The sequence below is a fragment of the Equus przewalskii genome, chromosome 17 (assembly GCF_037783145.1).
Source record: "Equus przewalskii isolate Varuska chromosome 17, EquPr2, whole genome shotgun sequence".
Taxonomy (NCBI): domain Eukaryota; kingdom Metazoa; phylum Chordata; class Mammalia; order Perissodactyla; family Equidae; genus Equus; species Equus przewalskii.
Window position 1 is genome coordinate 489842 of NC_091847.1, and position 26344 is coordinate 516185.

A 26344-nucleotide genomic window follows, 5' to 3' on the forward strand; every position below is an offset into this window, starting at 1 on the left:
GGCTGCGAGCAGACGCCGCCCCGCAGCTGGGCCACCTCGGGGCCGGGAGGCAGAGACCGCCGCTCCCACAGCGCACCGGCCGGGCCGCCGCCCCACAGGCTGGGCGCTTCTTCCCCAGCCTGTCCCGCCCGCGGAGACCCAAGGGCGTTGGACGCGCCCTGTGAACGTGATAGTGCCGCTCCACTGGGTGCAGCTGGCGGGACTTGTCACAGCCAAGTTGGACTTCTTGCAGGCCAGGGAGTGGGCCGGTGCCCCGCGGACCGCGCAGGACGGCCCTCCACTAGCTCCGGGCCCGCTCCCTCTCCCCCTGCCCCCTCTTCGCCATCCCCACCTCTTCTCCCCTCCCTCTCCCCATCCCCTCTCCCCCGCCCCCTCTTCTCTCTCCCCCACCCTCCCGCCCCCTCCTCCGCCCCCCCTCCTCCGCCCCCTCCCTCTGTCCCCCCTCCGCCCTCTGCCCCTGCCCAGCCCCACGCCACTCCCGAACATGTTGAGGCCACTAGCAGGTCTGGTGGTTGCTTAGGCTTTTTAGGAACACATGCATACACTCCTCGTTGGGTGTCTGAGACAGTAAATGCACTGCCTAAAATGGAAATACCTGAGAACCTGGAACCTGCCTTTTGAAAGCCAGTTTCCCACCCCCCCCCCCCCCCATCCCCTCTATCCCGCTGGGCCGCCTTGATCCTTCCCCCTGGATCCTTGGCATTCTGAGTGCCTCCTGGACCCTCAGGCTGCCTGATTGGACCGGCAGGTCTCTTAGAGTGACTGTTCTTGCCGTGCTGTAGAAAGGAGAAAAACAGCACAGCGGAAAGGCTTGAATCCTGCATTATACAGATGGAAACTCAGCTGCACAGGTAAGTGACTCCCTAGGCCGCTTCAGGAAACCACACCCAGGCCGCGTGTCTGGCTGGTTCACAGAACTTTCTGATCCTGGTGTGGACCTCTGGCCTTAATTAACACAGGCCAACAGGACAGAAGTTCTCTTGGGCCCTTGCCAAAACGGTGGAAAAGTTTGTGCAGGAAGGCAATACACAATGTCTGTGCTACAATAGGCTTTCTTTAGAACCACTTTTCATATCCCTTTTAAAAGATCCTTTCAGAACCACTTTTACTAATTTGTTTCTGCTGCTGATTACACCAATGGTACTAATTCTCCTAAGTCGTTTTTCTGTTTAGTTTTTCTGATTAACTCTAAGTACAACATTACATTGCTTCTCAAACTGGACTGTGCACAGCCCCAATTCTGTGCAGCGCAGATGCAAAACAGCAGAACATCTGTGGTACATCTTTCTAGAACATCAATTTTACTACAAGATTTGGAAGTAGCAAAATTAGTTTCCAAAGTAAGTAAAAATTTACGAATAAAACAAGGCTGGAAAGTCATTTGCCGTTAGTTACTCAGTAATCTGTGCCTGAAATCTCAGACTTTCTCCCAGAAAAACCTTTATAGAGAACTTATTTCCCGTTATTTTAAATAGGAAAGATTATAAAGCACACAAGCAAGTGACAAATAGAAATGGCAAGCAATAGGATATATTGGAGTCTATGAGGAAGCCATTTGGTGTAAACCTAATTCGGCCTGACTTTGTGTTTTTTTTTTCAAAAGGGCCTGACTGTGGCCATAGAGCAGGCATTGTATATCTGCTTTAAACATTTCCTGTGGCCAAAATAAGTGGGCTTAAGATAAAGGTGCAACTTCCCCCCACATTGGCATTTCCTTAAGCATAAGCATCTTTCCTTAGGCGAGGAACTGATTGCTGTGCTCACCTTTGACCACCCAGCTCACCTGTGACCACCCAGCTGGAGACAACAGACCTGCCACCCTGCTGTGTTCACTGAGACAGAAGACCTACCTGCTGTGTCCATCAATCCACAGTCTCGCGACTATTGTAAAAGGACATTTCAATCATATGTGAACCATCCTGTTTGGGGGTATATAACCACTCTGTACACCCTACTTCAGTGCTCTGTCTGCCTTCGGGAAGAAGGGCCCTGGGCCATGGTCCTCAGATTTCAGCTCAGAATAACTCTCCCAAATTTTCATTTATAGATTGGTTATGGATTATTTTTGTCGACACAAGTCAATTGAAAAACGCTATCAATTTCCTGTCACAATCAGGCACCTCGATGGAAGTTACAAATTTCATGTTAGGATGTAAAATGCTTAAAACCTTGCTCTTGGTCACCTCACATGTCATACGGTTGTTAGCGTACATTGCTTTCTGTGCAGCAGGAGTGGCCTCTCAGAGCCCAGCGGCATCGCGTGTGTACATCTCCTTTATCCACACTCCAAAGCTTTATAAAGTGACTAGCAAGATTGATGGCCTGCAGTTTCTCCAGCAAACCATTTAGTTTAAAATGTGTTTTTTGAAGACTCAATGTAAACTCTATAAATATCAGCTGAAAACTGTACTGAGAGAGAAATACCTGCTGTGCACTTTGGGTATCACTAACGTGTTCTTCCAGGAAAACGTTAACTGGGGATATGTTCTGTGGGGTGTGCCTATTTATAAAATAGATGGCAAAAATCCCATTTATTTTACAGATTTTAAAGATTAAAGCTGTAACTTTGAGTAAACTTGGGGCTGAGGAATTCTGAGGCTATGACCCAGAGTTCTGGAGTCTGGGTCTGTAAGGACCCCTTGCCAGTATCAGGATATAAACATGCCCTAATGTTGTGCATTAAACAAACAGGCCTCCTTGACTCCAGATTCCTCCCCATTTACCATTCTGCTTCTCCATTTAAGCTGCCTCTCCTCACGTTCTCTCCTGAATCCACTCCCATCCAGCTTTCCTCCACACCACTTCACTGAAATGGCTTTTATCCGGGTTGCCAATGATTTCCGATTTGTCTGGAGCTGGGTGGTCACAGGTGAGCGCAGCAATCAGTTCCTAGCCTAAGGAGAGATGCTTATCCTTAAGGAAATGCCAATGTGGGGGAAGTTGCACCTTTGTCTTAAGGACCTCTGTTCTTGCCATAGGGAAAGTCTAAGGCAGATATACAATGCATGTTCAATGGCCTCGTCAGGTCCTTTTGGAAAAACAAAGTCAGGCCGAATTAGGTTTACACCAAATGGCTTCCTCATGTACTCCAATAGATCCTATTGCCATTTCTATTTGTCAGTACCCAGCCCCCTCCCCTAGCCCTAAGCAACCACTAATCTACTTTCTGTCTCTGTAGATTTCCCTGTACTGGAAATTTCCTATAAATGGAATCATGTAATACGTGGACTTGTGTGACTGACTTTTTTCACTCATCATAATGTCCTCAAGGTTTATGCAAGTTGTAGCATGTGTCAGTACTTCATTCTTTTTTATGACTGTCATAATAATTTTAAAAAGTTTTTATCTTGAATGCTGGTACTTGAGAAAAAATGAGAAGAAGGAAATAAGAAAGAAAGATTTCTCTGGAGATCCTGAAGGACTTTCAACTACTTTTGAGATCTCTGGAGGTGGATGGCACTGATTCTCATTCCAGAATTGGACTTACTTTCTCCAAAACTGGGAATACTAAGCTGTCAGGTGAATGTTTGCTTCCCAAGTAAACGTGAATGAGGCAGAGAGGGGAAGAAGAGTTATTTTACTAAAGGAAGGGGACAAAACCCAATGAGAGAAAGAGGAGAGCTGCCTGCAGCAGAATGAACAGAGCTGTGAGCAGCGAAGGCAGAGTAAAAGGTGCAAATACAGCTTGGGACAGAGTCTGAGGGGCAGGAGGCAGGTGCGGAGACGGGACCGTCCCTCAGGAGGCAGGGAGCTGGGATTGGCCGTGGGCTGGAGGCCGATGCTCAGGAAGAGGTCAGTGTGCAGGCAGCGTGAGGATGCCCATGGTTTGGGACTTTAGGGGCAACCTGTATTTGGCCTCCTTTATTCAGTCAACCCTCTTAATTAAGTGCCTGCCATGTGACAGACACTATGCTGTGCACTGGAGACACGCTGTTGCCCTGTCCCTGCCCTCACGGGGTTGACCATCTCATAGGAACAATGTTTGTTATTTCTCTTCCATTTCCCCACACCTCCTGGAAGTGTATGGGCAAAGTGCAATTACTGTTGGCTGGTAATTGAAGAAATAAAGTATTTTACATTCAGATTTTTTACAAAAACGCAACATCTGAGATGTAGAATTCTATATCTTTGACTTCTTTAAAAAGTTAACAATACAGGCAAAATAGAAAATGAAAACTCTAATTTTCCAGTATTGTGTTCACACTGATGTCAGCAGCAGGGTTTTTTTTTCCCCTCCTAAAGAGTATCTGTGTACTTAGGAACTTTCGATTCTTTATAAAGGGCAGGAGAAAAAGAAACACATAAGTGACTTGTGCCTTATTTTCTTTCATTTCAAATTACTGTGATGATTAATACATACATGCATTTATGGGTCTGAAATTTTTTCAGTGAAATGTTTTGATGTTTGTTTACAATTGAAATGTGAATTTCATCTCCTTTATTTCTCTTGAGCTCAGTCACAGTCCTGAGTGGACATCAAGGCGTTCTTACATTGTTGCTGGGCTTCTCTCCCTGAAAATGTTCATTGGAAAAGCGAAAGAAATTACCTTGAGTCAGCTAACCTTGGCCAGCATGCTTGCTTTCACTAAAGTGTGAAGTTTTGCTCACTTCACAACTTCGCAGCTCTGTCTGCCCTGGACTCGACATAGACCCATTTCAACATCAGTGATGGCACAGGGGACTGTCACAATCTCATACTTGGTGTGGACTAAGTCTTGGGAACTTATGGTTGTTGGAAGTTAGGTCCCTCTTTGGAAATCCACATGCCTGTGAAAATTAGGTGCAATGTGACTCCAGACTCAATTCATCATATTCTTTTTCCCAGCTGCAGCCTACAGTTGGTATTGCTGATATTAGAAACTTAAAATGCCGGTAAGCCACAGAAAGAAAAATTCTGTGATTTCTGAGAGCTTCAGACTTAATCTTGGCCTTGTTCCTTAATCATGCTGGAGAAAGAGAAGCTATAAAAAAAAGGGAAATATAGGGCCCTACAGCCAGTCCTTGAGAAGCTTTGAATAGTAAAGGTTTAGAGGCTCAGGACAATGTGTGTGTTGCTTCTGAAGCCCCAGTGCAAAACAATGTCGAACCCCAGCGTGATGTTGAAATGAACGTATTTTATTTCAGTATTAAACTTTAAAGGTTATATTGGGGTAAAAAGCTTTATTAAATCCTTTATTCACAAATGGAAACAATAAATTATTTTAAAATTTCAGATTTCGTAACTTTCCTGGCTTGTGGTCTTTTGAGGAGGCAGCCTGAGCTTTGCAAAGGGAAACAATCCTCTAAGGCAGCAGTGTCCAGTAGAAACAGGGTGGAGTCATGTCTGTAATTTAAAATTTTCTAGTAATTGTTAAAGAAAATAAAAAGAAACAAGTGAAACTGATCATAATATTATTTATTTAAACCAATATATCCAAAATATTATCATTTTAATGTGTGATCAATATAAACTAATAAAATATTTTACATTCATTTTTTTGTACTTAAATCTTGAGAATTTGCTCTGTGGCTTGCTTGTCTGGCACATCTCAGTTCAGACAGACCCCATCCCAGGCTCAGGGCCCACAGGTGGGAGTGGCTGCCACATGCAGAGTGCAGCTCTCGGGACTGTGACTCCTCTGACCTCAGGGCAGTGAGGTACCTGAACCCCCTTGTGTGCCAGAGGCGACAGAACACCCCCTCCCTACAGCATCTCTCCACAGGCCCAAGGTGCGGAGAGACGATACCCCAAGAAAGAGCAGAGGGCTGCAAACAGGATGTTTCCACAGGTAGACCTGTGCTTCCAAGCTGCTGCTTGGTCTGAGCCCGTCCACTTCCCAGAGATCAGACAGGAGTGACAGGAAGGAGAGACCCTAACGGGGGGAACCCCACGTCTTCAGATCTGTCCACAGTCTTGCCTCCAGAGTTCAGATTTGGGGGAATAAATTAAAGGCAAACTCCTTATTTTGAAATCTGACGTTGGGCCCTAGTGGTCAGGCTGTGGTTTCTATTTCCTCCTATGGTGTGGGGTCCTGTGTGCGTTTACGCACCAAGCGCATGTCTGCATGTCTTTCTGTGTAACTCAAGAGATCCAGCTTTAAATAAGGAGAAAAGGACATCAGGATCTTTAGGGTGCTACCGTTTGCCTGGTAGCACCCTAAATGAGCATGTATTGAATCCTGGCGTCTCCTCTGCAATGAGTGCACATGTTAATTAGCTATTGCTGTGTAGCAAATAACCCCAAAACTTACTTAGCTCATGATTGAGCTGCTCAGCAGTTTAGGCTTGGTTCAGCTGGGCCATTCTGATCTCCACTGGCCTTCTTCGTGGGTGTGTGGTTGGGGCTCTGCTTCTGTGGGTTGGCTGGCCATCGACTGGGCACCTTGGTTCTCCTCCATGGTATCTTGTTCTCTAGCAGGCTAACATGGGCTTGTTCTCATAGAGAGAGCAGGGTTCTGAAAGAAAAAGCAGTGTCATACCCACTGCATTCTGACGGCCACAGCCAATCAGGCCAGCCTAAATCCAACGTGTAGGGGAATAAATTCTGCCTCTGGATGGGAGCAGCTGTAAAATCACATTGTAAAGAACACGGATGCAGGAGGGGTGGAGAATTGCTGCCTTCTCTGCAATCAATGTCATTATGTCTTTTCTCGAAGATGAGTTTTATATAACGTTCCAAGTTGAGTTACTTGTCCAAAGCCCCACAGCTTCTAAGTGGCTGGGCTGGGCTGCAGGTCAACTCTGCCCAACTACAGAGCCGCCCACGGCCCCCAGACTGCACTCCTGCAGCTGCTCACCTCACCCCGGGCTCTGGAGAAGGACTCTTCAGCAGAGGCAGGATTCCCTTGAGATCTGTGCCCACCTGGTACTCTTCACTATGGGGAATAGTCCCCACAGGAGAGTGCTGAAGCATTTTGGAAGGACTTGAATAATTTAAGAAAAGATTCAACTTTAGGAAATCAAAGCCAACAATATATTTTTCATTTCTAATCATAGGAGAAATTTTAAAACACGTATGATGCACTCCACATGTTTGCAAATTCTTATTATCGTTTTTTGGTATTTGTAGGCTATTTATGATTTTCAAAATAGACTAAAACTACTGTGCCTGAAACAGTCTCTTACTCTGAAAGCAAGTGATATAAAGACAGATCTGCTGAGAAGACATTTCCGTCTGCTGCCATTTAGCCAAACAGCTAAGTCTTGAAGAAGTCCTTTGATTTTAGGCAAAGATATTTCCTAAAACCCCAAACTGAAATGTTGCAATGAGGTAAATCCCCACAGCAGGCATGGAAATCACTTGCAGCTAATGTACCCCTGACTCTGAATTCGGGGTGGGGGGGTTGTCTCCCCTGCAGCTGTAATTAGAATCACCTGGGGGGCTTTTAAAATTCCCAAAACCCAAACTGCCACAGACCAGTTAGATCAGAATCCCTCAGGTGGCGCCCCGGAGTCAGTATTTTCTAAAGTTCTCCAGGTGATTGTAGTGTGCGGCCAAGACTGCTTTAAACCAGCATCTTTTGGTGAACTAGTTGCAAATAGTTTCTCAAATAAATGTAAAAACATTTAGTGCTGAGCTGCAGCCGTACAGTCTCGCCTGCATCACCTACGCACCACCCTTTGCACAAGCCAGCCTCTACTTGCTTTGTTCCTGATTCCACAAGTATTGAAAGCACAGTGTGTGCAAGGCGCTGTGCTGGGTGTCATGGCCTTGGGAGCACCACTGGGGGTAGGAGGCTTTGCCAGGAAAAAACTGCATCATAAAAAATCAACACCATGCCACTTACAAATTGAGGCAAAAATGGAAAGACCTAGGAGGTCACCCAAGGGTGAGGGCATTAATAGATACTTTGCAATATTAAAACCCATCTGGTGACACCTTGAGTGAACATGTTCCACTTTAAAAGAAAACAAAATATTGCTGTTATTCTGAGATATTGAGTTAGAATTTTTGTCCAAATATGTAGCATTTAAATTTTTTATTGATGTGTATAACATGCATGCAGATATCATTCATGGAAAGCTCGATGAGTTATTACAGAGTGAAGTGAGTATATTTGTGTGACCAAGAGCTAGAACCAGTGTCACTCAGGCCCCCTGACCCTCCTTTTCTCTGTCCTTCCTTCCCAAATGTAACCAATGCCTTAGCAGCTAACATTGTAGGTTGACTTTGTCTTTTTATACAAGTGTCTTATTACAGAAAATTTTAAACATGTACAAAATAAGCAGAATAATATAGTAAACATGTCACCCAGCTTCAACAGCTCCTAATCCTGCTGGGTTTTTTCATTTGTACTTCAACCTATCCCCCCCTCCACTGTATATTTTTTAGTTCTTTTTCCTTCATGAGGTGAGATGTACATACATTGAAAGGCACAATCCTTAACTGTACAGTTTTGACAAATAAATACATCCATATAACCTTCACCCCTTTTAAGCGTGTTATATTTCCATCATTCCCAGAATATCCCCACATGTTCCTTCCCAGGCAATTTTTTCCTCCCCCAGAGGCAACAGCTGTTCTGATTTTTTCACCGTAGGTTCAGTTGGGCTGAAATCATACAATATGTATTATTTTCCATCCAGCTTGTCTCCCTCAGCATGATGTTTATGAGACTCCCATGCATTTTCATGCTTTGCGTCTGTGAGCTGCTGCTTCTGTTGTGTGCGTGCGCTGCAGTGTGCTCGTCGTTTTCTGTCGGTGGGCGCTGGGGTTATTTTCTCTAACAGTCTGGTACAAGTGCTTTCCTGTATTCTGTTTAACTCCTGTGTTAGCATTTCAGTGACACAGCTTTGCACTTCTTAGCGGCTGGGGAAGGGACGGGATGTGCATGTGTACTGTCACAGTTGACTGAGAGTTAGTGGGGTACTGTTTGGATAAATGTAAAATGTAAAAGCCCTGCTATGCAGCAGTTCCATTTACCTTCTTCTATCCTTTGTGCTACTGTCATAAATTTTACAGCTGCCTGTGTTATAAGTCCCACAGTACAGTGTTATTTTTCGCTTTAAATAGTCGTAGATCTTTTAAAGAAATTAAGAGAAGTTACCAATAAATATTTGGAGGGAGGTACTTTGAGGCCACGCAAATAGACTGTTTCTCTGAGTTTCATCCAGAGTGTTTGCGTTCATCGGTGAATCTTGCATACGGTAGTTATTACTGCAGTATTCTAGTGGAGATTTTCTATTGCATGTTATCCATCTAACATTTATTATTTGGAGTTCTTCTGTGGGGACGATTTGTTCCTTCCATTCTTCCTTCCTTTCTTGTTTGTTTAACCCCTTTTATATCAGTATGCACCCGTGGGTGGTGATTTCATCATCTGGGGTTTAATCCAGTGCTGTCGTCATTTTGTTGCTCACGTCACTCCCGCTTGGGCCATTGGAAGCTGTTTCAAGTTGGCTCCTTTTGACATGTCCCCGTCCTTTTGTTTTTTGGGTTTTTTTAAAGCACTTTCTTACTTTCTGGCACTACAAGATGTTCCAGGCGCATCTTGTATTTTCCATTCTGACCTGAGAGTCAGCCGTTTCTCCAAGCGCCCTCGTTCTGTTTCTTGAAAAATGGTATTTAGAAACCAAGATGTAGGTGCAAAGTGTGCTCTTTGATACTGGGGTGTCATTGCTTCTAGGTCTAGCAGAAAGAACTTGGAAATGTGTGTGTGAATATAAACTCAGACATACACACATATCTCTATTTGTTTCCCTCTCTCTCTCCCTCTCTCCCTATCTGGATAGATATATGAAAGTAGACATGGGTTCATACTGATATTTCCAACTCTAACCCAGCACCATAAGGTTGATTCTAGCATTCTCCCTTTGCTTATTTGCAACTTTTTGCACCTACAGTGAGAAACTGGGCTCTAATTATCTACAATATATTTACTAACATGTAGAGTAGTGTTAGAATTGCTAACTCATACCCTTGTGAAAAACAGGTTGACCAACTAGAGTACAGTGTTTGTGTACAGTACTTTAGTCTTACAGTTTGCAGTTAAAACACTGTTTTCCAAAGTTACTTAGGTCAGGACCTTTCATTCCCACCTCCTTCAATATGGTACGTCACACATTTGTGATACAGTTGCATCCACTTGTCACTGCATTCCATCTGAGTTCCCACAGTATCCTGGTTGATTTTTTAAAAATTTGCATAGAATAAAATTCACTGTTTGTAGTGTAAATTTCTGTGGGTTTTGACGACTGCATAGAGTCACTTATCCACCTCCACAGAACTGTTTCATCATGCCAAAAATTGCCTTCGTAGTGGCATTATGATGCATCAATGTAGGTTCATCATTCCTAACATCAATCTATGGGCCTATTTTTATGCCAATACCATACTATTTTAATTACTATAGCTTTGAAATCAAGGAGTGTGATGCCTCCAGCTTTGTTCTTCTTTCTCAAGATTGCTTTGTCTGTTCAGGGTCTTTTGTGGTTCCACACAAGTTTTAGGATTGTTTGTTCTATTTCTGTGAAAAACGCCATTAGAATTTAGATAGGTATTGCACTGACTCTGTAGATTGGTTTGGGTACTATGGACATTTTAACAATATTAAATCTTTCAGTCCATGAGCATGGAATAGCTTTCATTTATTTATGTCTTCTTCACTGTCTTTCTTCAGTGTCTTGTAGTTTTCAGTGTACAGCTCTTTCACCTGGTATTTTATTCTTTTTGATGCAATTGTAAATAGAATGGTTTTCTTAATTTCTCTTTCTGAAAGCTTGTTATTAGTGTATGGAATCACAACTGATTTTTTGTGGTGTCATATCCAGAAATTATTGCCAAATCCAGTGTCATGAAGCTTTTCCCCTATGTTTTCTTCTAAGAGTTTTATATTTTTAGTGCTTACATTTAGCTCTTTGATCCACTTTAAGTTTTGTATATGGTGTAAGATAAGGTTCTGACTTCATTCTTTTACATGTAGATATCTAGTCTTCCCAGCACCGTTTGTTGAAAAGACTCTCATTTTCCCATTGAATGGTCTTTGCACCCTTGCCAAAAGTCATTTGACGTATATGCAACGGTTTGTTTCTGGGATCTTTCTATTATTCCATTGATCTATATAGTGTTTCTTTATGCCAGTGTCACACTGTTTTGATTATTATAGCTTTGTAGTAAGTTTTGAAAGCAGAAAGTGTGAGTCCTCCAACTTTATTCTTCTATTGTTTTGGCTATTCATTGTCTCTTGAGATTCCATATAAATTTTAGGATGGATTTTTCTATTTCTGCAAAAACCACCATAGGGATTTTTACCTGCTTGGTTAAATTAATTCCTAAATATTTTATTATTTTTGATGCTATTGTAAATGGGATTATTGTATTACCTTACTTTTCAGAATATTCATTATTACTATATAGAAACACAACTGTTTTTGTGTGTTGATTTTGTATCGTACTACTCTGCTGAATTTATTTATTTTAACAGTCTTGTGTGGAATCTTAGGGTTTTCTACATATAAGATCATATCTGTGAACAGAGGTAATTTTACTTCTTCCCTTTCAATGTGGATGCTGTTTATTTCTTTTTCTTGCCTAAGAGCTCTGGAGAGAATTTCTAATACTGTGTTGATAAAGGTGGGGAAAGTGGACATCTTTGCCTTGTTCTTGATCTTAGAGGAAAAGATTTCAGTCTGATGCTCCACTGTGGGTTTTCATATATGACTTTTATTATGTTGAGGTAGTGTTCTTCTATTGCTAGTTGGTTAAGTATTTTTCATCATGAAAGGGTATTGAATTTTGTCAAATGCTTTCTCCACATCCATTGAGATCATCATGTGCTTTTATTTTCTGCATTCTGTTAATGAGGCATCTTGCATTGATCAATTTTTGTATTTTGAAATATCCTTGCATTCCAGGAATAAATCCCACTTGATCATGGTGTATAATTTCTTTCAATATGCTGCTGAACTTGGTTTGCTAGTGTTTTGTTGACGATTTTTGCATCAGTATTGATAAGGGATATTAATCTCATGGAATGAGTTTGGAAGCGTTCTCTCCTTTGCTCTTTTTTGGAAGAGTTTGAAAAGGATTGTTGTTAGTTCTTCCTCAAATGTTTGGTAGAATTCACCAGTGAAGCCATCAGATCAAGGGATTTTTTTTGTTCAGAGATTTTTGGTTACTGACTTGATCTCCTTACTAGTTATGGGTCTATTCAGATTTTTCTATTTCTTAGTGATTCACTCTTGGTAGGTTTCTAGGAATGTGTCTAGGAATTTGTTCATTTAATCTAGATTCTAATTTGTTGGCATGAAATTGTTCCTAGTATGCTCTTATGATCCTTTTTATTGCTATACAACCAGTAGTGTCTCCACCTTTATTTCTGATTTTAGCACTCTGAGTCGTCTGTCTTTTTTCCTTAGTCAATTTAGCTAGGTTGACAACTTTTTTTTTAAGCTTTTATTTTTCCCTTTTCTCCCAAAGCCCCTCCCCCCACCCCCGCCCCGGTACATAGTTGTGTATTTTAGTTGTGGGCCCTTCCAGTTGTGACATGTGGGATGCTGCCTCAGCATGGCTTGATGAGCGGTGCCATGTCTGTGCCCAGGATTTGAACTGGTGAAACAGTGGGCTGCCGAAGCGGAGTGCATGAACTTAACCACTCGGCCACTGGGCCAGCCCCCGGTTGACAACTTTTTAAAACTTTTTGAAGAAAAAACTTTTGGTTTTGTTGATTTTCTGTTTTTTCATTCTCTATTTTATTTATCTCTGCTATAATCTTTATTATTTACTTTCTTCTACTAACCTTGGGTTTAGTTTGTTCTTCTTCCAGTTCCTTAAATTATAGAGTTAGGTTATTGATTTTTTTAATTGAAATATATTAGACATGTAATATTGTGGAAGTTTAACAAGTTGATTTGATACATTTATATATTGCAATATGATTGTAGCCTAAGCTAACACCTCTATTATGACACATAATTATCATTTCTTTTTTGTGGTGGGAGTAATTAAGACCTAATTTCTTGCATGTCTGATGTTTATGATGAAATATTGTTGTCTACAATCACTGTATTGTGCATTAGGTCTCCAGGACTTATTTATTTACTAGTTCCAAGTGTACCTTTAGACAACATCCCTTCTATTCCTCCTCCTGGGGGTCAGCCCCTGGTAACCACTATGTTCTTCTTTGTCTAATTTCTTAAGTTGTTAGGTTGTTGATTTAAAATCTTTCTCCTTTTTTTTTTTAATTAAAGATTGGCACCTGAGCTAACATCTGTTGCCAATCTTCTTCTTTTTTTTCTTCTTCTTCTCCTCCTCCCCGCCCAAAGCCCCCCAGTACATAGTTGTATATTCTAGTTGTACGTCCTTCTGGCTCTGCTCTGTGGGATGCCACCTCAGCATGGCTTGATGAGCAGTGCCATGTCCACACCCAGGATCCGAGCTGGGGAAACCCTGGGCCACCGAAGTGGAGCACGTGAACTTAACCACTCAGCCACAGGGCCAACCCCTCTTTATCCTTTTTTAATGTAAATGTTTGTAGTTATAAATTTCTCCCCCTAACACTGCTTTGACTCTGTCCGTTAAGTTTTGGTATGTTGTGTTTTTATTTTCCTTAATCTCGAAGTATTATCTTATTTCCCTTGTGATTTCTTCTTTGAATCATTGGTTGCTTAAGAGTACATTGTTTAACTTCCACAAATTTTTGAGTTTTCTAGTTTTGCTTCTGTTACTGATTTATAACTTTATCTCATTGTGGTCAGAGAATATACTTTGTATGGTATCTTTCTTTTAAAATGTATTGAGACTTAAAATTGTGGCCTAACCGGTGGTCTATGCTAGACAATGTCCCAAGTGCACTGGAGAAGAATGTGTATTCTGCTGTTGTTGGGTAGAGTGTTCTGTATATGTCTGTTAGGTCTAGTTCATTTATTGTATTATTTAAGTGGTCTGTTTCCTTATTTCTGTCTTGTTCTATCCGTTATTGAGAGTAGACTATTGAAGTCTCCACCTATTTTAGTAGAACTATCAATTTCTCTCTTTAACTCTGTCGATTTTCCCTTCATGTATGTTATGGTTTGTTATTAGGTACATAAATGTTTATGATTGTTATATCTTCTTGCTATATGAACCTTTTATTAATATATAGTTTCCCTTTTTTTCTTATAACCTTTTTTGATTTAAAGTCTTTTCTGTATGATATTAGTATAGCCATCCCTGCTCACTTTTGCTTATTAATTGCATGGAATATCTTTTTCCATTCTTTCACTTTCAACTTATTTCTGTCATTCAATCTAAAATTAGTCTCTTGTGTACAGCATATAGTTGGATCATGTTTTTAAATATCTTCTAACAATCTCTGTCTTTTGATTGGAAAGTTTAAGCCATTTACATTTAGAGTAATTACTGATAAGGAAGGACATCTATCATTTTGCTATTTTCTGTATACCTTATAAGATTTTGTCCCTCATTTCTTGCGTTACTGTCTTCTTTTGTGTTTAGTTGACTTTTAGTGAAACATCTTCATTAATTTCCTTCTCATTTCCTCTTATGTATATTCTATAGCTATTTTTTTGAGTGGTTACCACCATGCAGATTACATTTAACATCAAAATTTATTCATTTTAACTGCTGCATACTATTCTGTTATATAAACATATTATAATTTATTTATCTATTGTACTCTTGGTGGTCATCATTTGGATTTTTTTAAAAACTAATAGCCTTAATTTTTAAGAGTAGTTTTAGGTTCACATAAAAGTTGAATGGCAAGTGCAGAGAGTTCCCATATATCTCCTTCCCTTCCCCAGCTTCCTTATTATTTGCATCTTGCATGAGTGTGGTGTGTTTGTTATAATTAATAAACTAAAATAGAAACATCATTATTAACTAAAGTCCATAATTTACATTAGGGCTTACTGTATGTTGTATATTCTCTGGGTTTTGACAATTCCATAATGAAATGACATGTATTCATAATTACAGTACCATATAGAATAGTTCTACTGTCTTAAAATATTTCCTGTTCCCTTCTCCCATTTATTCCACTCCACCCCAAATCCCTGGCAACTACTCATCTTTTTACTGTCTTCATAGTAAAAATATTGGCCTTCTACAGAATGTCATATATTTGGAATCATATATTATGTAGCTTTTTCAGACTGACTCCTTTCACTTCATAATATGTGTTTAAGTTTCCTCCACATCTTTTCATGGTTTGATAGCTCATTTCTTTGTATCAGTGAATAATATTCCATTGTATGGATGTACCAGTTTATCCACCACCTATTTAAGGACATCTTGGTTCCTTCCAAGTTTTGACAGTTATTAATAAAGCTACTGTAAACATTTGTGTGCAGGTTTTGATGTGGGTGCAAGATTTTTACTCCTTTGGGTGAATACCAAGGAACTGATTGCTGGATTGTATGATAAATGGATATTTAGTTTTGTGAAAAACAGGAAACCTGTCTCCCAAGGTGGCTATACCATTTTTCATTTCCACCAGCAATGAATGAGAGTTTCTCTTCTTCCACATCCTTATCAGCATTTGGTGTTGTCAGTGTGTTAAATTTCAGACATCCTAATAGGTGTGTAGTGATATGTCAGTGTTTTAATTTACAATTCCCTAATGACATAGTTATGTTGAGCATCTTTTCATATGCTGATTTGCCATCCGCATATATTCTTTGGTAAGGTATCTGTTCAGATCTTTTACTCATTTTATAACCAGGGTTTTTTTCTTATTGTGGAGTTTTAATAGGTTTTTATGTGTTTTGATACCAGTCCTTTATCAAATTTGTGTTTTGCAAATATTTTCTCCCACTTTGTGGCTTGTCTTTTCATTTTCTTAACTGTCTTTTGTAGAGAAGAAGTTTTAATTTTAATGTAACCCAACTTATCAATTTTTTCTTTCATGGATTGTGCTTTTGGTGTTTATCTAAGAAGTCATTGCCAAACACAAGATCATCTAGATTTTTTCCTATATTATCTCCTAGGAGCTTTATAGTTTTACCTTTTACATTTAGGTCTATGATCCATTATGAGTTAATTTCAGTGAAAGATGTAAGGTCTGCGTATAGATTTTTCTTTTCCTTCTTTCTTTCTTTCTTTCTTTTTTTTTGAATGTGGATGTTCAATTGTTTCAGCACCATTTGTTGGAGATTACCCTTTCACCGTTGTTGAATTGAATCCTTTGCTCCTTTGTCAAAGACTGATTGACAGTATTTGTAAGAGTCCATTTCCGAGCTCTCTATTCTATTCCGTTTATCTCTTTCTCTTTTTGTTCACCAATACCACACTGTCTTGATTACTGTAGCTTTGTAGTAGTTCTTGAAGTTGAGTAGTGTTATTCCTCTGACTTTGTTCTTCTTTGGTATTTGTTGGCTATTCTGGATATTTTGCCTTCCACGGAAACTTTAGAATCAGTTTGTCAATATCCACAAAATAACTGAGATTTTGATTCAGGGTGGAATGAACCTGTAGATCAAGTCGGGAAGTACTGTCATCTTGACAATGTTGAATCCTCCTATTCATGAATGTGGATTATCTTTCTATTTATTTAGATCTTCTTTGATTTATTTTATCAGTTTTGTTGTTTTCTTCATATAGATCCTGTACTTATTTTGTTGTATTTGTACCTAAGTATTTCATTTTTTTGCTACTAATGTAAATGACATGTTTTTAATTTCAAATTCTGTTAATGGAAAGCAATTGACTTTTGTGTATTAACCTTGTATCCTGCAAATTTGCTGTAACTTCTTATTATAATTGGTTATTCCAGGAGTTTCTTATTGATCCCTTGGGATTTCTACATAGGTAATCATGTCACTTGTGAAAAAATATAATTGTATTTCTTCCTTCCCAATCCATGCACCTTTTATTTCATTTTCTTGTCCTACTGCATATCCTAGGACTTTCAGTACAATGTTGCACAGGACTGGCAAGAAGGGACACTTGCCTTTCTCCTGATCTTATCAGGAAAGCATCTAGCTTCTCAACATAAGTACTAGGTCTTTTGACGTATTCTTTATGAAATTGAGGAAGTTCCCCTCTATTGCCAGTTTCTGAAGAGTTTTTTGTTTTTATCATGAATGGGTTTGTACTTTTTCTGCATCTATTTATATATGATTTTAATTTTAGCAGGAGACTTCTCAATCTACCTCACTCTTACCCCTCTCCCTGAATCCACTACGGGCATAGATATTTGAGAATGATGGTCTAAAGGATAATGATGTCATCTCACAGAGCAGACCTACTGCCCCATGAGTTTTGAGCATGAATGATATAAAGGAAGGAGGCCCTTTTTTCTTGTTTTAGTTTTTTAAACATTAGGGGCCTTGAATCAGCCTCTTTATTGGCAATGTCATGTCGTGAAAGATTAACAGCTTGAGATTCAGGAGACCCAGGTTCTGGCGAAGCTCTGTCCCCAAGAGTTCTCATATGACAATGGTAATCTCTGCCTCAATTTCTTAAGCTGTTCTTTCTGGTCTATCACACCTATGAAATATACTAAATCTACATCTTCTCATCAGTGTTACTTTGCAGTTTCATAACTGATGGTACCACATTTATGGTGTCCTGGTGCCTCCTATTTTATCCTTCTTAGCTTTCAAGATATTATGGCATACACTGAGTTAGAAATCCTATTATAGTAAGAAGGGCTTGGAGAAATTTACTTCCAGTATGTGAGCTCAGTTCTGTGCTAAAATGCTCTTCTTTCCCCACTACTGCCCCTGGACATGACCTTATAAACCTTCACCAGTCAACTTTTCCTGTGGGGGTCAGCCATGAAGAAATTCACTACTCTTGGCCTTGAACAGAGGCAGTGCCCTGGCCGAGAAGTTACAGGGAGGTGAAGCCACTAGTGTTGCCATCAGGGTGGCCAGTCTGCTAGCCTCCACCTTCCTGTTTAGATCAGATCAGGCTCCTCCTAAAGCTGTAACACCATGAGGTCCAACCTGTGTGCCCAAGGACCCACAAGGCACCCGCGTTGGGCTAAATAGTGTCCCAGACAACATTAACATTTCCAGCACTCTGCATAGCTGCATTTTTCTTTCACATTTTTGAGGTAGAATTTGTCCTCAGGACTGTGTCCTGCTTGTGCGGAGAAGGACTTAGAGACTGCAGACAAATTAATTCCTGAGGAGCCCTGAAGAGCTACACAAAGTAGTTGGTTGTCTCATCTCTCTCATGACTGAATTGTCCAGTTAAGAGACACAGTATAACAAATATCAAAAGGATGCCAGAAACAAGGACGCTAGAGGCCACAGACCTGAGCCAAGGGAGGCCACATGGCCCTGCGGTTGTGAGCACAAGCTCACGACATAAGCTGTGCCACTCACCAGCTTAGGGACTCTACAAACTACTTAGGCTCCCTCAGCATACATGTCCCAGTCTGTTAAATGGGCGTTTGTGGCTAATAGGAATTGCAAAGGTATAGAAAGGCTTTGACCACTAGTAAATGCTACTGTTGATTGCTAGTGTTAATACCACTGTTGTATGACCTGCTCAAGGAAGTGACAACTCTGTGTTCTTGAAGACAAACAAAAATGAGACTATTCAAATCAATAATCACTTTCCACAAATCATCATTAAAAGCAACTCAAAAAGTAAGATGTTAAATGCTTACCCATTAAATTTTTTGTATTGTTTGTTCATTTCTTCAGAACCATCTCCCCTCCTCCACAAACAGAAGAAAGAGGAAGAGCTGGGAAGGGGAGAAGTGCCCAGGGAAAGCAGTCCAGTCCCTGAAGTTTCACCCAGGTTGGGGTGGAAGGGGCAGGCAGGGCCAGCTTCTCCTCTTGGCTCTGAGGCAGCTCCAAGCCATCATTTAAGCCCAGCAGTTATTTTGGATGTGATGTTTTTGAAGGCCATGGAGGTACTGAGTACCCTCTTAATTTGAATACCAAACAGAGAACACTGGGACAGTCTGCATAACTCCAACCTCCACTACATGAAGTCTGCTCGGCTGGCATGCCATGCAAACACACCAGTATGTACTTCTTGCACTGCTCTCACCCACAGCTTTGAGCGCCGCCCTGGCCCACCTCCCACCCTATGTCATCGGCTCCATGGAACTCATGATGGTAAGTGCTTGTTCCAGCTCTTGAGCTTACTTGAGCTCTGGCTGGAGCTGCTCTCGCACTGAAGCTGCAGATGGTGCAGGAAGTTGTTCTAACTCTTCAACTTGAATGAGAGCTCTAGTTTGAGCCTGCTCCAGGTCTAGAAATATGTGTTTGTTTTAGTTCTTGAAACTGAATGAGAGCTCTAGCTTGGGCCTGCTCTTCCTCTGACGCCAGAGATGGTGCAGGTGGTGGTTCCAGGGCTTTACCTTGAAGGAGAGCTATGGTTTGAATCTGCACTTGAGAGAAGTTGAAGCTGGTGCAGTTTCTCCTTCTAGCTCTTGAGCCTAAATTAAAGCTGTGGCTTGAGCATGCTCTGATTCTAAAGCTGAAGCTGATGTAGTTGCTTAATTCTTTAGCTTAAATGAGAGCAGTTGCCTGTGGCTGCTCTGGCTCTTTATGTGGAACTGGCATAACTCTTCAGCTTGAACAGGAGCTGTGGCTCTAGTCTGCTCTCATTCTGGAGCTGGAGCTGGAGCTGTCACCATAGTTTGAGCTGGCACTAGGTCTTGAGGTGGTTCTTGATCTTGCTCTGGAGCTGGTGCTGTAGCTCCAAGAAGAGAAAATATCATCAATATGACTGCCTTGCATGTGCCTTCCAAAGACATGAAACTTCTCATATCAATCAATAAAGTCTCAGTCCAAGAACCCAACCCCAGAAAGTCTTTCCAGACTGCAATCCGTGGGAATGTTGATCTGAGCATACTCATCGCTCCTGGCCCAACTCCAGCCACTGGAGGCTCTGTTCAGCATGGCCTGGCCCCATCCCCTCCACACATGCCCACATCACCCCCTCCAAATCCTCCTCACCTTCAGTTTCCACCTCAGTGGGCTCAAGGTGCTCCAGCTGTGCCAGGAGAAGGTGGGCATGGCACTCCAGGTCCAAGCCTGGGCATGTTGACCAGCACATAGGCCAACAGCATCTTCAGGCAGAGGGATTCTGGGGGCTGGAAATAATCTTCACAGTACTGATCCAGCCAAGTGCCCAGGATAGAGGCTATGGCCCTGGGGATAGGCAGGTGGGCAGCAGAGTCAGAGGCTTGGCCTTTCCTTCCACATTGCCTTCCCAGGGCACCCCCGCAGGAGCCCGGGCTCCTATGCCTCGTGCTCCTGGCTTTCCGAGGCCAATCCTCCTCCTGTCCACTTCCAATCTGGCAGTCCTGGCAGAGACAGACCTGGTCACTAAGGAAGGGCTGGCAAAAAGCCTTCGTAAATGAGATGCCTTGATCAATGGTGTGACCACCTCTCCCCCTTTTCAGGGAAGCCTGACACAGTCCTCTGTCTGTCTCCCTGCTCCCTCCTCCCTGGGATGTCAGCTCCATGAGGGCAGGGAGCAGTGGAGTCTGCTCTGTTCATTGCACTCACTGGCACACAGTAGGGGCTTTGTGAATATCTGACTGATGAGGGAATAATGGACTTTGTCTCCTGCCCAGGCTTCCCAGGGCCCTCCTCATACCTCAAACCTTAGCTCCTGTGCCTACATGCTGCCTGATTCACTAGGTGCCCCATGTGGGTCAGCATCCCCTGACATTAATCTCTAATAAGGAGGGAGTCATTTGGCCCCTGAGCACTCACTGAGTCGCCTGAGCAGAGGCTGAGCACCCAGTGCTGAGGTTCTATGAGATTAGGAAACAGGATGCTCCCCACACCTCCTGTTCCAAGTTCCAGGATGGTGGTGGAGACAGGACTGGGATGGCGAGGGGACAGGCATGGATTCTCATGGGGACCAAGTCCATCCTCCAGCTCCCTCTGCTCTCCCACAGCACTCAAAACCCCAGGCACAGCTCTCCTTGACTGGTTTTTTTCTTTTCTAGGGGAAGCCGTCAGACCTTTGCCTTCTCACAGGAATCACAAGATTTGAGATTCTGGGTTCTGCCAGCACCCTCAATTCACGGGTCCTGCACTCCCCTCAGTGTGGAGCAGGGCGGCCCTCCTACTTGATCCAAAGCCCACTCACACTTCAACTGGTGCAGAGGTCCGCCAACCTCATCAGAAGAAGGGAGGATGCATCCATATCTAGAGGAGGCAGGAGGGATCACATCAACTTTACTGTGGACAGTAGCTCCTGAGAAGTCTAGTGTGACTGTGTGACTCCCAACTAGAATGGAGCCCTGGAGGGCAGGGCTGTGTCTGCTCTGTGCACTGGACTATGGTCAGTGCCTAGAAAACTGCCTGCACCTAGTGGGGCCTCATCTCTATATGATGAATGAATGAGCTCCAACCAGCCCCATCACAGATGTCTGAGTGGGCCGAGGGCCCTCCTTCTCATCCCCAGGGATCTCTGCTCTGGCTTCACCCAGGACAGGGACCCCTAGATGGAATCTCAAATCTCCTTTTCAAATGGGAAAACAGCTCAGCCCAAGGCCACGGGGACAATGATGGATGAGGCAGAGGCTTCATTATGTAGAAGACGAAAATGACTAATTAGTACAACCACAGCCCCTGCAGCAGACCTGTCCCCAGGGCCAGCCCCACAGAGTGCTTCCCACGAGCATCCCAGTGAGTCCCTACAATATCCACATGAGGTTGAAGCTCTATTTGCCGCACTGTGCAGAGGAGCAAACTGAGGCTCAGAGAGCTGCATTCTGAAGACTCTGAGCTAGCAGGCAGCCGAATCCCCACTGTGCTGTGCAGGGGCAGGGTGCTTACCTTTAAACAGCAGCTCCAGCACCTGTTGGGTGGTGGCAAAAGCTCTGCATGTGCCCAGGAGGCTGTGGGTGTAAGTGCTGTCGCTGTGCAGGAAGGCGGGCACCAGGCTCTCCCCCAGCCTCTCCAGTGTGCCGGCCTGGACGGGCCACACCATGTGGGTCTCGTTCCTGTTCACCGTTGATCCATTTTCATCCTGGGGTGGGACAGAGGAGGGACTTGCCATCAGAGGCAGCACCATGGACAGCAGGAGAGCTGGGGGGCAGGAGCTCAGACCCAACTCCCAAGCCCTCAGTGACTTGTGGTAAGAGGTGGGGTATGAGTGCCCACAGCAGGAAAAAGTTCTTGGCGTTAAAAGTAGAATTTGAGGAGGGGAATGATTAAACATTGTTAGCTGAATACTGACAGCGTCTCCATGTGTTAACAGCATCGTCCCTGTGATTTCTGAAAACATAGCCCATCGTAGAGATAAGAACACAGAGGCTTTTCTTGGGGTAGAGGGATCAGGACAGGAGCACATGCAGGATGGTCAGCGCAGTGCTGTGAAAATGGCAACACAAGTCCCACATCAGTGAGGGGCTGAGACACTGTGGGAAACGGTCTCCCTTCTGGAATGTTGTGCAGCCCAGTGAGGCCCCGGCCCCTGACCTGGAGGGGCCATGGGGACGTGTTCCTCAGGAGGGCAAATTGCCATCTGCAGAGTAACAGACATAGTGCCCCGTGTCCTTTTGGGGAAAAGCATCCCTACCACTCGAGATGAGGTGTAAGACGTGGAGATGTGGAAGGGTTACTGGGTCAACATGGACGCTGGGGGCAGGAGGGAAAGAGAGGAAAATCTGTAGAAAAATACTCTTGATTGAATGTGCGGTGAAATGGTTTAAGAGTCTCTTTTCTGATGTTCCTACAAATACATGGACAGTGACTTTGCATCTGGCTGGGCAGCGAGGGTGAGTTTGATAAGGAGGTAGGGACTCAGATTTTTGGGGGAGCCAGCCTCTAGGAGGGAGCCCAGAGGAGTATCAAGGTGTTCTGGGACCCGGGGTCCCCCGTTGGCTGTATGGGGCCTTGGGTGTTGGGTGTCCTCAGCACCTGCTGTCACGGAGCCAGCACTGTTGGTGGTGTGGGGCAGCTTCCTCTCCTGCAGGGAGATGGAGTAGAGGCCCCCGTTAATCAGCTCCTGCCTCATCTCTCGAGTGGAGCTCTGTAAAGACAGTGCCCGGCAGCCAAGCCCTGACCGGCCGTCTTTGCTGCCTCTCACACCTCTGTGACTCCCTCCACTCTAGCACACACACACACATCATAGTCTGCACAGACCTCCACCAAGGAGGGAAAGGTGACAGCCTTAGGGCCTTGGATTAAGATTGGCACAGATAAGAGGCACTCAAGAATCCCCCTTCCACCCTGCCAGCGCTGTCCTGGAGTGTGGACATGAGAAGACCACCAGATTATCAGCCACCCATCAGCTTGCTCCTGCCAAGAGTAAGTCCTCCCCCAACACTGAAGATGAGGAGATGGGGGCTAAGAGGGTTCACAGAGGTGGCCTGGCCTGGTTTGGCCTGGCCCTAGACCACCTTGTGTTACTTCAGGGGACCTCCCAGCAAAGGGCCAGAGGCGTCAGAGAGGAGGGTTGAGCCAACGTCTGCAGCGTCTGAAAAGTCTCTCACTCGGGGTTTCCTGAAGCCAGAACCTCAGTAAGTCAGGTTACAGCAGGAGAACATCTTTCACTATCGAGTGTCTCTGGCCAAGTGAGCTGGGTATGAGGCTGTCGCTAGAATGTGGGGGACTGGTTATGGGGGTTCCAACTTCTGTTGGGTTCTATTGTCAAGGAAGGGACTTCCCTTCCTAGGGTCCCTGTACTTGAGTCCCCTCCTCAGATAACACCTGTCCAAACAGCCCTCTGGGCTGCTAATTGCTCACCCTTGGTTCTCTATGCAACACCATGTCCGTGAACAGGCACACCAACACACCCCTCTCCACAGGCCCCAAGAAGATCTGGGTGCAGCCAGGGTCCCAGCTTTGAGACAGATGCGGACACAACTCCTCATTCCTACTTGTTCCTGATCCTGGAGAAGCCATTGTGCCTCTCAGGGTCTGTCTGCCTCCTGTCTGCACAGTGAGGATCATTGTAGCATGTGCTTCCTAGAGATGTCCTCAGGCCTGTGTGGGATGATACCTATAAAATTGGAGGAGTGGTGTCACCCGTAGGTAATGCTTCCAACCTCTTTTTTCTCTCTCTTATCACCTCCCCTTTGTCTACTTCTCTTCTGATCGCACCCCATAGTCCCTACATCTAATGTCACTGTGTGCATGTGTGTGACAGTGCTCATGTTCTGGATGCCCAGAAGAAAATAGCCCCCACAGAGGGAGGGATGCGCAAGAGCTTCCCCAGACCTTATGGTTTCTAATTCCCAAAGCAAACCCTATGCGAGAGGTTTGAGCCTTGGCCTAGAAGGTCAGAACACACTCTTACCTCTGGATTCTGCATATTGTATGCCATGGGCCAGTTCCTGCCTCTCTATGGGCCTCAGTTTCCCAATTATCCAAGGAGGGATTAACTTCAGAACTGCATAAGCACGAGCTCAGCATAAAGGTGGCCCTGGGTCCCTCCACTCTGGGTGAGGTGTGGACAGAGGTGCACTCAGAGGTTCCCCTGACCTGGGCTCCTCTTCAGACAAGAACTGGCCAAATGCCCATCTAGGCTGCTGAATACTCACCCTCACCCCCATGCCATCTCCATGTGTACATAGTTAGACCAACACAGCCTTTTCCAGGGTCCCCCAAGAAAGCCTGGGTGCAGCCAGTTTCTTAAGTGGACTCCAGAGCTCTCCTGGAGCTGTTTATGTTAGTGGATAGCTGTCTAAGTACTGATCTTTGGCGGGGAATGGAAGCTGGCGTCTCCTATGTCATCATTTTGATGACATCATCTGGATTTTATATTTTTAAATGATTGAAAATGTAAAAAGATTCCTTTCATGGCATGTAAAATTATATAAAATTTAAATTTTAGGGTCCATAATAAAGTTTTATTAGATACAGTCGTGCCCATTGGTTGACATGTTCTCTATGGCTGCCTTTAAGTTACAACAGCAAAGCTGAGTATTTGCAACACAGGCCATACGGTCTGCAAGCCTAAAGTATTTACTCTCTGACTCTTTACAGAAAAAGCTTGCTCACCTCTGACCTAGAGAAAGAAGTCCAAACTCCTATATTTTCAGTGAGATTCAGCACAACCCTGGCCACACAGAAGTTCCTGGTGACAAATAGAAATGGCAAGCAATAGGATATATTGGAGTCTATGAGGAAGCCATTTGGTGTAAACCTAATTCGGCCTGACTTTGTTTTCCCAAAAGGGCGTGACTGTGGCCATTGAGCACGCATTGCATATCTGCTTTAAACATTTCCTATGGCAAGAACAAATGGCCTTAAGATAAAGGCGACAACTTCCCTCCACATTGGCATTTCCTTAAGGATAAGCATCTTTCCTTAGGCTAAGAACTGATTGCTGTGCTCACCTGTGACCACCCAGCTGGAGACAACAGACTGTCACACTGCTGTGTTCACTGAGACAGAAGACCTACCTGCTGTTTCCATCAATCGCTGTGCTGACAGAGCAGTCTCGTGACTATTGTAAAAGAGACATTTGAATCATATGTGAAACATCCTGTTTGGGGGTATATAACCGCTCTGTGCACCCCACTTCTTCGGTGCCCTTTCTTCCTTCAGGAAGAAAGGCCCCGGGCCATGGTGCTCAGATTTTAGCTCAAAATAAACTCTCCCAAATTTTCATTTATAGATTGGTTATGGATTATTTTTGTCGACACTGGTCAGTGTTGCTGAGTGAATCCCATCCCTGTGGCCTCCCTCACCCCAGCCAATCCTCTCCACTCACTGCATTAATCCCAGCTCTGCCCCATTTCCAATCCATCAAAAACCTTCTCCTCCACTAAGGCTTCCTTATTCCTCCCAACCCAAATCCATCCCCAGCCGCAGCTCCAAGAGCATTTTGTTTATAGCTGTTTGTAGCTACTTACATTCTGCTTCACATAGTTATTACGTATTATGGTGTGTACATATCTAGAAGCTCCCTGAGGGTCAGGTAAGGTGTCCTTCAACTCCTGGCATACAGTACCAAGCTGAGATGGTGCCCAGGAAGTGGATGTTGGATGTCTGGATGTATGTCTGGGTGGATACATGGATGGATGGTTGGATAGGTGGGTGGATGAGTGGGTGAATGGATGGATGGCTGGTATTAGAGAAATCAAACCTGCATGCCTTGAGTATACCCACCAGAAGCACAACTAGATAGACCCCTGCCCAATCCTCAGGGAGGATTTCTGGCACTTTATTCACACATTTTTTCTCCCACTGGTGAGATGAGAATGAGTTTTGCTGGCCTTCTAGGAGTTCCAAGAGGTCACCCCCAATTCCTGCCACCCTCAGGCTGATGGGTCATGATGGCAGTGGTGGGGACTCGGTCAGAGTGAGTGGGAAGAAGACATAGGAGGAAAATCATCCCATAAGTTGCAGTCTGTCTTTCCACATGGGTCCCTTGAGCTTTTGGAGTTCAGCAAAGACTTGATTAATTAGAGTCTGATCACCAACACCCACTGCTATAGAAGGGGTCACAATCTAGGGGCAAATGGTCAAGGATCAGACAGAAAATGGA

The 26344-nt window shown here is 43.7% G+C and overlaps 2 long non-coding RNA genes across 3 annotated transcripts in view; one reads left to right on the top strand and one right to left on the bottom strand.

Moving 5' to 3' along the window:
• LOC103567501 (uncharacterized) lies at nt 1-25468 on the top strand. The gene is made up of 3 exons (XR_548717.2): nt 1-851; nt 18577-18996; nt 20847-25468. It is a non-coding gene; the product is annotated as an uncharacterized lncRNA (long non-coding RNA).
• LOC139076726 (uncharacterized) overlaps nt 5376-26344 on the bottom strand; it is a 230047-nt gene continuing 209078 nt past the window's right edge. Inside the window, exons 3-6 of one of the 2 annotated variants that reach the window (XR_011528620.1) lie at nt 21682-21874; nt 19843-20192; nt 18540-19576; nt 5376-6434 (exon numbers count right to left, since the gene is read on the bottom strand). This is a non-coding gene — a long non-coding RNA (uncharacterized lncRNA). The remainder of the gene's footprint in view (nt 6435-18539; nt 19577-19842; nt 20193-21681; nt 21875-26344) is intronic. The other variant, XR_011528619.1, reaches the window with a different exon arrangement.